The sequence below is a fragment of the Palaemon carinicauda genome, chromosome 23 (assembly GCF_036898095.1).
Source record: "Palaemon carinicauda isolate YSFRI2023 chromosome 23, ASM3689809v2, whole genome shotgun sequence".
Classification (NCBI taxonomy): Eukaryota; Metazoa; Arthropoda; class Malacostraca; order Decapoda; family Palaemonidae; genus Palaemon; species Palaemon carinicauda.
Window position 1 is genome coordinate 73,417,738 of NC_090747.1, and position 9,464 is coordinate 73,427,201.

The window sequence follows — 9,464 nt, forward strand, 5'->3', positions numbered from 1 at the left end:
GCAGATTATAAGACTGCCTTTTAATGTAATTTGTGGTGTTTTGAACACCTTTAATAACGATTCCTGGTGGAAATCCAGTTTTTGAATTATGATGGGTCGACTACCACAACTGAATAGCTAAGGCTTCACGCTTGGTATCGTCATCAATCGCATTCGAAAAACCTTAGAATGTAGTGTACTGGTCTAATTATATTATCTTTAAACTTTGTTATTTCCGCCATAAAAAACCGGTCCTCGTAATATGTTATTTTCATTAGTAAAATAAATTTTTGAATATACTTACCCGATAATCATGTAGCTGTCAACTCCGTTGCCCGACAGAATTCTACGGAAGGGATACGCCAGCGATCACTATACTAGAAGGGGGTGTACTCACCAGCGCCACCTGTGGCCAGGTACTGCAGTACTTCTTGTTGACACCACCTCAATTTTTCCTCGGTCCACTGGTTCTCTATGGGGAGGAAGGGTGGGTCAATTAAATCATGATTATCGGGTAAGTATATTCAAAAATTTATTTTACTAATGAAAATAACATTTTTCAATATTAAACTTACCCGATAATCATGTAGCTGATTCACACCCAGGGAGGTGGGTGAAAACCAGTGTACATGACTATAAGATAGCTAAGTATCCCGTATTTCATATAATCAGTTATTCAAAATAACAATGAAATAATAAGTACCTGGTAAGGAAGTCGACTTGAACCATTACTCTGCCTTTAATAAGTTCGTCTTCCTTACTGAGCGCAGCGTTCCTCTTAGGAGGCTGAGCAACTCTAAGGTGCTGAAGTATACAGGGCTGCAACCCATACTAAAGGACCTCTACACAACCTCTAACCCAGGCGCTTCTCAAGAATGAATTGACCACCCGCCAAATCAAAAAAGGATGCGGAAGGCTTCTTAGCCTACCGTAACAACCCAAAAAACAACAATAAAAGCATTCAAGAGAAAGGTTAAAAAAGGTTATGGGATTAAGGGAATGTAGTGGCTGAGCCCTCACCTACTACTGCACTCGCTGCTACGAATGGTCCCAGGGTGTAGCAGTTCTCGTAAAGAGACTGGACATCTTTAAGATAAAATGATGCAAACACTGACTTGCTCCTCCAATAAGTTGCATCCATAATGCTCTGCAGAGAACGGTTCTTATTAAAGGCCATCGAAGTGGCTACGGCTCTCACTTCGTGGGTCCTTACCTTCAGCAAAGCAAGGTCTTCATCCTTCATGTGAGAATGGGCTTCTCTAATCAGAAGCCTTATATAATACGAAACTGCGTTTTTGGACATAGGCATCGAAGGTTTCTTGATTGCACACCATAAGGCTTCTGACTGTCCTCGTATAGGTTTTGACCTATTAAGATAATATTTCAGAGCTCTGACAGGGCAAAGAACTCTTTCTAGCTCGTTACCCATCATGTTGGAAAGGCTAGGAATTTCAAACGATCTAGGCCAAGGACGTGAAGGAAGTTCATTCTTAGCTAAAAATCCGAGCTGTAAAGAACATGTTGCAGATTCGGATGTGAACCCAATGTTCTTGCTGAAGGCGTGAACCTCACTAACTCTTTTAGCTGTTGCAAGGCAGACGAGAAAAAGAGTCTTGAGAGTAAGGTCTTTGAAGGAAGCTGACTGGAGAGGTTCGAACCTAGGAGACATAAGGAACCTTAAGACTACGTCTAGATTCCAGCCTGGAGTGGATAAACGACGTTCTTTAGAAGTCTCGAAAGATTTAAGGATGTCTTGAAGGTCCTTGTTGGAAGAAAGGTCCAAACCTCTGTGGCGGAGAACTGAAGCCAACATACTCCTGTACCCTTTAATCGTAGGAGCCGAAAGGGATCTCTCATTCCTTAGATGTAAAAGGAAGTCAGCTACTTGGGTTACAGAGGTATTGGTAGAGGACACTGCATTGGCTCTGCACCAGTTTCGGAAGACTCCCCACTTGGATTGGTAGACTCTACGAGTGGATACCCTCCTTGCTCTGGCAATCGCTCTGGCTGCCTCCTTCGAAAAGCCTCTAGCTCTAGCGAATCTTTCGACAGTCTGAAGGCAGTCAGACGAAGAGCGTGGAGGTTTGGGTGTACCTTGTCTACGTGAGGTTGACGTAGAAGGTCCACTCTTAGAGGGAGAGTCCTGGGAACGTCGACCAGCCATTGTAGTACCTCTGTGAACCATTCTCTTGCAGGCCAAAGGGGAGCAACCAGCGTCAGCCGTGTCCCTTCGTGCGAGACGAACTTCTGAATGACTCTGTTGATGATCTTGAACGGCGGGAATGCATAAAGGTCGAGATGGGACCAATTCAGCAGAAAAGCATCCACGTGAACTGCTGCTGGGTCTGGAACTGGGGAACAGTACAAAGGAAGCCTCTTGGTCATGGAGGTGGCGAACAGATCTATCGTAGGCTGACCCCACAAGGTCCAAAGTCTGTTGCACACGCTCTTGTGAAGGGTCCATTCCGTGGGGATGACTTGATCTTTTCTGCTTAGGCGATCTGCTGAGACGTTCATGTTGCCCTGAATGAACCTCGTTACTAGAGTGAGATTTAGACTTCTTGACCAAATGAGGAGGTCCCTTGCTATCTCGTACAGCCTCCTCGAATGGGTCCCTCCCTGCTTGGAGATGTAAGCCAAGGCTGTGGTGTTGTCGGAGTTCACCTCCACCACCTTGCCTAGCAGGAGGGACTTGAAGTTCATTAAGGCCAGATGAACTGCCAGCAGCTCCTTGCAGTTGATGTGGAGCGTTTCCTGTTCCTTGTTCCATGTTCCCGAGCATTCCTGTCCGTTCAAGGTCGCGCCCCAGCCCGAGTCTGATGCATCCGAGAAGAGATGAAGATTGGGGGTCTGAATCGCTAACGATAGACCCTCCTTGAGAAGGATGTTGGTCTTCCACCACAAGAGAGTGGTCTTCATCTCTTTGGTGACAGGAATAGAGACTGCTTCGAGCGTCAAATCCTTGTCCCAATGAGCTGCTAGATGGAATTGGAGAGGGCGGAGGTGGAGTCTCCCTAACTCGACGAACAGGGCTAACGATGACAGGGTCCCTGTTAGACTCATCCACTGTCTCACCGAGCAACTGTTCCTCTTCAGCATGCTCAGGATGCATTCTAGGGCTTGGCTTATCCTTGGGGCCGATGGAAAAGCCCGAAAAGCCTGACTCCGAATCTCCATTCCCAGGTAAATGATGGATTGGGAGGGAATGAGCTGGGACTTTTCTAAGTTGACTAATAGACCCAGTTCCTTGATCAAGTCCAAAGTCCAGTTGAGACTCTCCAGACAGCGACGACTCGTGGAGGCTCTTAACAGCCAGTCGTCTAAATAAAGGGAGGCTCTGATGTCCGATAAGTGGAGGAATTTTGCAATATTCCTCATCAGATGCGTAAACACCATAGGAGCTGTGCTTAGGCCAAAACACAGGGCTTGGAATTGGTACACAACCTTTCCAAAAACGAATCTCAGGAAAGGTTGGGAGTCTGGATGAATAGGAACGTGAAAGTAAGCGTCTTTCAGATCCAACGAGACCATCCAGTCCTCCTGCCTGACCGCTGCTAGGACCGACTTCGTCGTCTCCATAGTGAACGTCTGCTTGGTGACATAAGCATTGAGCGCGCTGACGTCCAGCACCGGTCTCCAACCTCCTGTCTTCTTGGCCACCAGAAAGAGACGGTTGTAGAAGCCCGGGGATTGATGGTCCCGGACTATAACCACTGCCTTCTTCTGTAACAGGAGCGACACCTCCTGGTGTAACGCTAGCCTCTTGTCCTTTTCCTTGTAGTTGGGAGAGAGGTTGATGGGAGAAGTGGTCAGAGGGGGTTTGCGGCAGAATGGTATCCTGTAACCCTCCCTTAGCCACTTGACAGACTGGGCGTCTGCACCTCTTCTTTCCCAAGCTTGCCAGAAGGTCTTGAGTCTGGCTCCTACTGCTGTCTGGAGAGGAGGAGAGTCAGTGCTTGCCTTTTGAAGTCTTGGGACCTTTCCTAGACCTGCTCCTGGAAGAGTCTGGACGGGTACTTCCTCGGCTGGGGGCTCTGCCACGAAAGGGCGGAATAAACCTTGTAGCAGGAGTATCGGCCACTGGGGTGCGGTAAGTCCTGGGAACTGAGGGAGCAACCTTAGCCTTACGAGCTGAAGAGGCCACAAGGTCATGAGTGTCCTTCTGAATAAGGGCCGCAGACAAATCCTTGATAAGCTCTTCGGGGAACAAGAACTTAGAAAGCGGAGCAAAAAGGAGTGAGGACCTTTGACAAGATGTGATGCCAGTAGAAAGAAAAGTGCAAAGTTGCTCCCTTTTCTTAAGTACTCCTGAAACAAACATTGAAGCAAGCTCGCCGGACCCATCCCGAATTGCTTTATCCATGCAGGACATTATAAGCATGGCTGAGTCCTTGTCCGCAGGGGTGGTCTTCTTGCTCAAGGCCCCCAGGCACCAGTCGAGAAAATTGAAAATCTCAAAGGCACGAAATATACCCTTTAAGAAGTGGTCTAAGTCGGAAAAGGTCCAGCAGACCTTAGAGCGCCTCATCGCTGATCTACGAGGAGAGTCGACCAAACTTGAGAAGTCAGCCTGGGCAGAGGCAGGGACTCCCAAGCCTGGTTCCTCTCCTGTGGCATACCATACGCCCGCCTTAGAAGTCAGCTTAGTAGGTGGGAACATAAAGGAAGTCTTCCCTAGTTGCTGTTTGGACTGCAACCAATCCCCTAACCTTCTTAAAGCTCTCTTAGAGGATCTAGCAAAGACGAGCTTAGTATAGGCCGACTTAACAGGTTGCATGCCCAGCGAAAACTCAGATGGAGGAGAGCGGGGGGTAGCAGAAACAAAATGGTCCGGGTATACCTCTCTGAAAAGAGCCAGGACCTTGCGAAAGTCAATGGAGTGAGGAGAAGACTTGGGTTCCTCCACGTCCGAAGAGGGATCATCTAGGTGCGCAGCTTCCTCCTCAGAAACCTCATCACCAGAGTGTTGCGAAGCGAGAGGTACAGTAACAGCGGTGTGCTGAACAGCAGAATCTTGACAAGCGGGTGCATAAACACTTGCGGTTTCATCCTCAAGTCTCTGTTGAAGAGGATGAGGGCTGGTAACGACAAAGTCAAGAGGTTGGGAAGAAGGAGGTTCTGCGGCGGTCTGAGGAGCAAGTGTGGAGAGAGGCGACTGAATTAAAACCTGAGGTTCAGGCTGCAAAGACTGATCAAGTAGAGTAGAGGAAGGTAGATGCATGCGTTGAGGTGGCTGACTCCTAGCATGAGCTTCCTGTCTCAAGAGTTGCGCTTGCTGCAAGGGTTGTAGATGCGCAGTATCAGGTTCCTGTCTCACGAGTTGAGGTTCTTGAGGTGTGAGCTGCGAGAGTTGAGGTAGCGGCTGCGCAGAACGCAGTTCCTGTCTCACGAGTTGAGGTTCTTGAGGTGCTAGCCTTAAGAGTTGAGGCTCTCGCCTTGAGGAAAGTTGAGGTCGCTGCAGCGAGAGCTGAGGTGGTTGCCTCATGGATGGAAGAGGTTGTCGTACCTCAAGAGGTTGTTGCCTCGATGGTCTAACCGCAAGAGGAAGAGGAGGAAGCAAGGCATAAGACTCCTGTTCCCATTGTTGAGGTTGTCTTAAGGAAGGTGGAGGTTGCTGCACAACGCTGGTAACTGGCAACTCCGAACGCGGTAAGGTAGCCTGAGGAACCTCAACTTCGTACGCCTGGCAGACTGGACTGCGGTGAGGCGGAGCGCTCGCAGGAGGAGGTGTAACCTTCTCAGCCTGAAACTCACGCATTAAGACCGCAAGCTGCGACTGCATGGACTGCAGCAAAGTCATCTTGGGATCAACAGACGCTAAGGTCTGCTGAGGCAAAGCCTTAACAGAAGATGAGGTCTGTTGAGGCATCGCCTTACCTCTCTTAGGAGGTGTGCAGTCACCTGATGACTGCGGAGAGTCAGAGCTAATCCAATGACTGCATCCGGGTTGTTGAACTCTTGAGGTCTGGACTTTACGTTTAAGAGGTCTTGAGACCTGAGTCCAGCGTTTTCTCCCCGAAATTTCTTCTGCAGACGAGGAAAATAAGGGCTCAATCGTCTGCGGGTGGGAGTGACGGTCTCTGTAAGACACGCCCGCAACCACCGAGGATACTTCTGTGCGCCGATCAAGGCCTGCCGAACCCTTTTGCCCTTCGACATTGCTTCTCCCCTGGGCTTGGGAGCTTGCAAGAGGTCCCGGACTGGGAGGACGACTGGCACGCACAGAAGTACCCTCACGCACAACACTGACACTGACACTAGCACTCGGCACCGCACTGACACTAGCACTTGGCACAGCACTGGCACTACCACCTCCCACTGCACTTTTGACCTTAAGTTCTTTGACGTCCGCCAAGAGAAACTTATGGTCACTCACTACCGATTCCACTTTGTCACCTAAAGCCTGAATGGCACGCAAAACATCGGACATATCAGGCTGAGCACAAATAGTAGGTTCGGGGGTAGCCACTACAGGGGGAGGAAAAGGTTGAGGATCATGAGGTGAGGAAAAAAGCGAAGAGCGAGCAGAACTCCTCCTAACTCTCTCTCTCTAACTTAGTTGAATATTTAAGGAATCGAACAAACTCAAGTTCCGAAAGTCCGGCGCATTCCTCACATCGATCTTCCAACTGACAGGGTCTTTCCCTACAGTCGGAACAAGCGGTGTGAGGATCAACCGAGGCCTTCGGAATACGCCTATTACAAGACCTACATCGTCTATGGGGAGGGGCTTGTGAAAGGTCGGACATCTTGAATCAAAGAGCTAGTCAAGGGGGATTCCAAATCAAGCAAAAGATCGTTAACCATTAATCAAAACAAAATAAAAGCTATCTAAGCTAATAGAAAAGTTTCCAGTATAGCGAAAGCTGAAATCTTAGAGAAATACTTCACCAAAAACCGTGAACAATACTCCAAAATTATAAGCGTATCCATGAACGTCTTGCCGGAAGCACGACAGAGGAAAAATTGAGGTGGTGTCAACAAGAAGTACTGCAGTACCTGGCCACAGGTGGCGCTGGTGAGTACACCCCCTTCTAGTATAGTGATCGCTGGCGTATCCCTTCCGTAGAATTCTGTCGGGCAACGGAGTTGACAGCTACATGATTATCGGGTAAGTTTAATATTGAAAAAAGATAAAACAGTTAAAGTCATCAAAACCCTGTAACAGTAATGAAACACTGTAAAAAAACTGGCGATTTAGTTTGCTAGGACTCTCAGATGCATAAAAAATGGAGTTTTCCATTCCATTTTTTATGGAGTCGTTTGTAGCAGTGTTCATCGTACTACAAATGCTTCCGTACTTAATTGAACTAATGATTTATTGGTTTAGGCTCTGCTGTATGCTCGCTTCACTCGTGATTAAACATTATCTCATTGCTCCTACGTCTAGCAAGAGGAACATGTTTCGCTACGCATGTTAGCCTGGTGGGCAAGTATTTCAGCATTAATCATCAATTATACAAATTTAAAGGAGTCAATACTTGAATGCACATTTAAGAACGAGGAGAGTTATGGCTTCGCACTCTATCATCTGTTCGAACATGGACTTGGCTTCTATTTCATATGACCAGACTAAATATAGCAAACACATTTCTACCCTTGCATTTTATCATTAACATGATAGATAAAATAAAAGCTATGATTATATTGCATATTCCATTATTGAAAATAAAAAGCAAACAAATTTTGAATATAAAACGTTGGGCCCTTTATTCTGTTCGAACAAGTATTTTATGACAGGAGCAACATCTATCAGTCTTTTTCTGAAAAACCAGGTGGAAAAAGACTCTTAAGATGACAAACGAAGCAAAAAGGATATTTTCTTTATTAAATTCTGCACTTTGTCAATAAGTTTTCGAAAGTAGTGTACAAGATTCAAACAAATGTATTTACAAAAATCTAGGGGTGTATGTATTATAGCAGCCACCTGTATGTATGATTAAAGATAACTTAGAATACGGCAGTGGAAGGGGTTACGCCCCCACGTTAGGTAAGTAGGTAAGGACACAGTTTGTAGGTCAAGTTAGCAAGGAAAATTTAGGTCATTTGACGTCAATTTCTAATCCAAATGGGAGGAACTGGCCGCTGATATACAAAGGCTCCAAAATCTATTCAATTATGCGAGTTTTAATGGCCTAAGTAATATTGTACTGTTCTATAATTGAACCTAATAAAGATATCCTGTACACGGTTCTATTCTTAGTACAGTTTCACCGAATTCCAGATGGCTTGAAGCATACACTCTTTGTAATGTATATATTTAAAGCCCAACCAATAAAAGCATAGCTAAATAAGTCTGAAACTGGAAGCAATATACCAACCTTAACGTCGAAGGAGCCTGAATCCAAGACGTTGGGACCGAAGCAACCGGCCTTGAAAGGCCACAGGCTAACCTTTGACAACTTGTGTCCAGTTGAAAACGTTCATTTCGAAATACAATTTGGGTTAACAGAAGTTCGTGCCACTTCAACATAACGAACACTATCCTCTTGATCTTTACCTTTACCAGATACGGAATCACTTTTCACTATCTAAAAATACGGTAGTCACGGCGATACAAATGGACTAACAAACTGACGTCTACGAGAGGGAATGACAGTTACATATAAGCTTCGGGTTTGAGACTTAATCTTTGCAACGGAGCCTCAAAAACTAGAAAATTTCCTTAGTTTTTGAGGTTTTTCGTCCTTTTGTTTTATTCAATTTTCTCTACATGCTAGATAATCACTCTTTTAAATAGTACCTACACTATTGGTCTATCAAAATATTACATATAAATGTAAAATGGAATGAAGTTCAAGCTACTTTACTTCTCCATAAATAACATTCATGATAGACTGCACCTGAGAATTTAACCACGTTCCCACTAACGTTATAGAGAACGTATGGAAAGTAAACAACTAAAACTGAATACAAATATGAGTTTATGGTAGTAGAAAAGAAAATCAACTTAGGAAACCTTTATAACATCCAGATGAATATCGATGGGAACTTAGTCCCGATTTCTATTATTTTACTGGGCTGTAATTCTCGTAATGGTAAAATAATACAAATGGTGTAATAATCCCTAGATATTATCTCAAAAACGTTGTATTTGTAAAAAAAAAAGAATCCTTACAGATGGTAGTAATTAAACTGCACTAGCTTTTTAATATGGATTAGATTTTAATATATGTGTAATGACGCATCAAATTACTGACGTTCAAAACATTTAAGAAAATATATACACATTCAAATTACTGGGGCCTCGACTGTAGATTCAAAAGCTTCCAAATATTCGTCCTCAAGATTAAGTAACAAGATCTCACTAAACACCCGAATGACTGCTAATATAAAAGCTTTCACGTTCAAAATTTCTTATTCATGACATCTTATAAAACCGTGGATTTGACAATATGATACTCTAGATCCTTAAGAATGTATTTGACAAACACATTTGGAAGGTCCTGCAGGGCACAAGCCTTTTCTGTGGGATTAGATCAGGA

At 45.2% G+C, this 9,464-nt stretch overlaps 1 protein-coding gene across 1 annotated transcript in view; it reads right to left on the minus strand.

Moving 5' to 3' along the window:
* Positions 1 to 8,432, minus strand: part of Mcm10 (minichromosome maintenance 10 homolog) — a 525,621-nt gene extending 517,189 nt beyond the window's left edge. The window contains exon 1 of the mRNA XM_068347046.1: positions 8,301 to 8,432. The gene's annotated coding sequence lies outside the window, so the exon portion shown is untranslated. The remainder of the gene's footprint in view (positions 1 to 8,300) is intronic.
* Between the last annotated feature and the right edge of the window lie 1,032 nt (positions 8,433 to 9,464).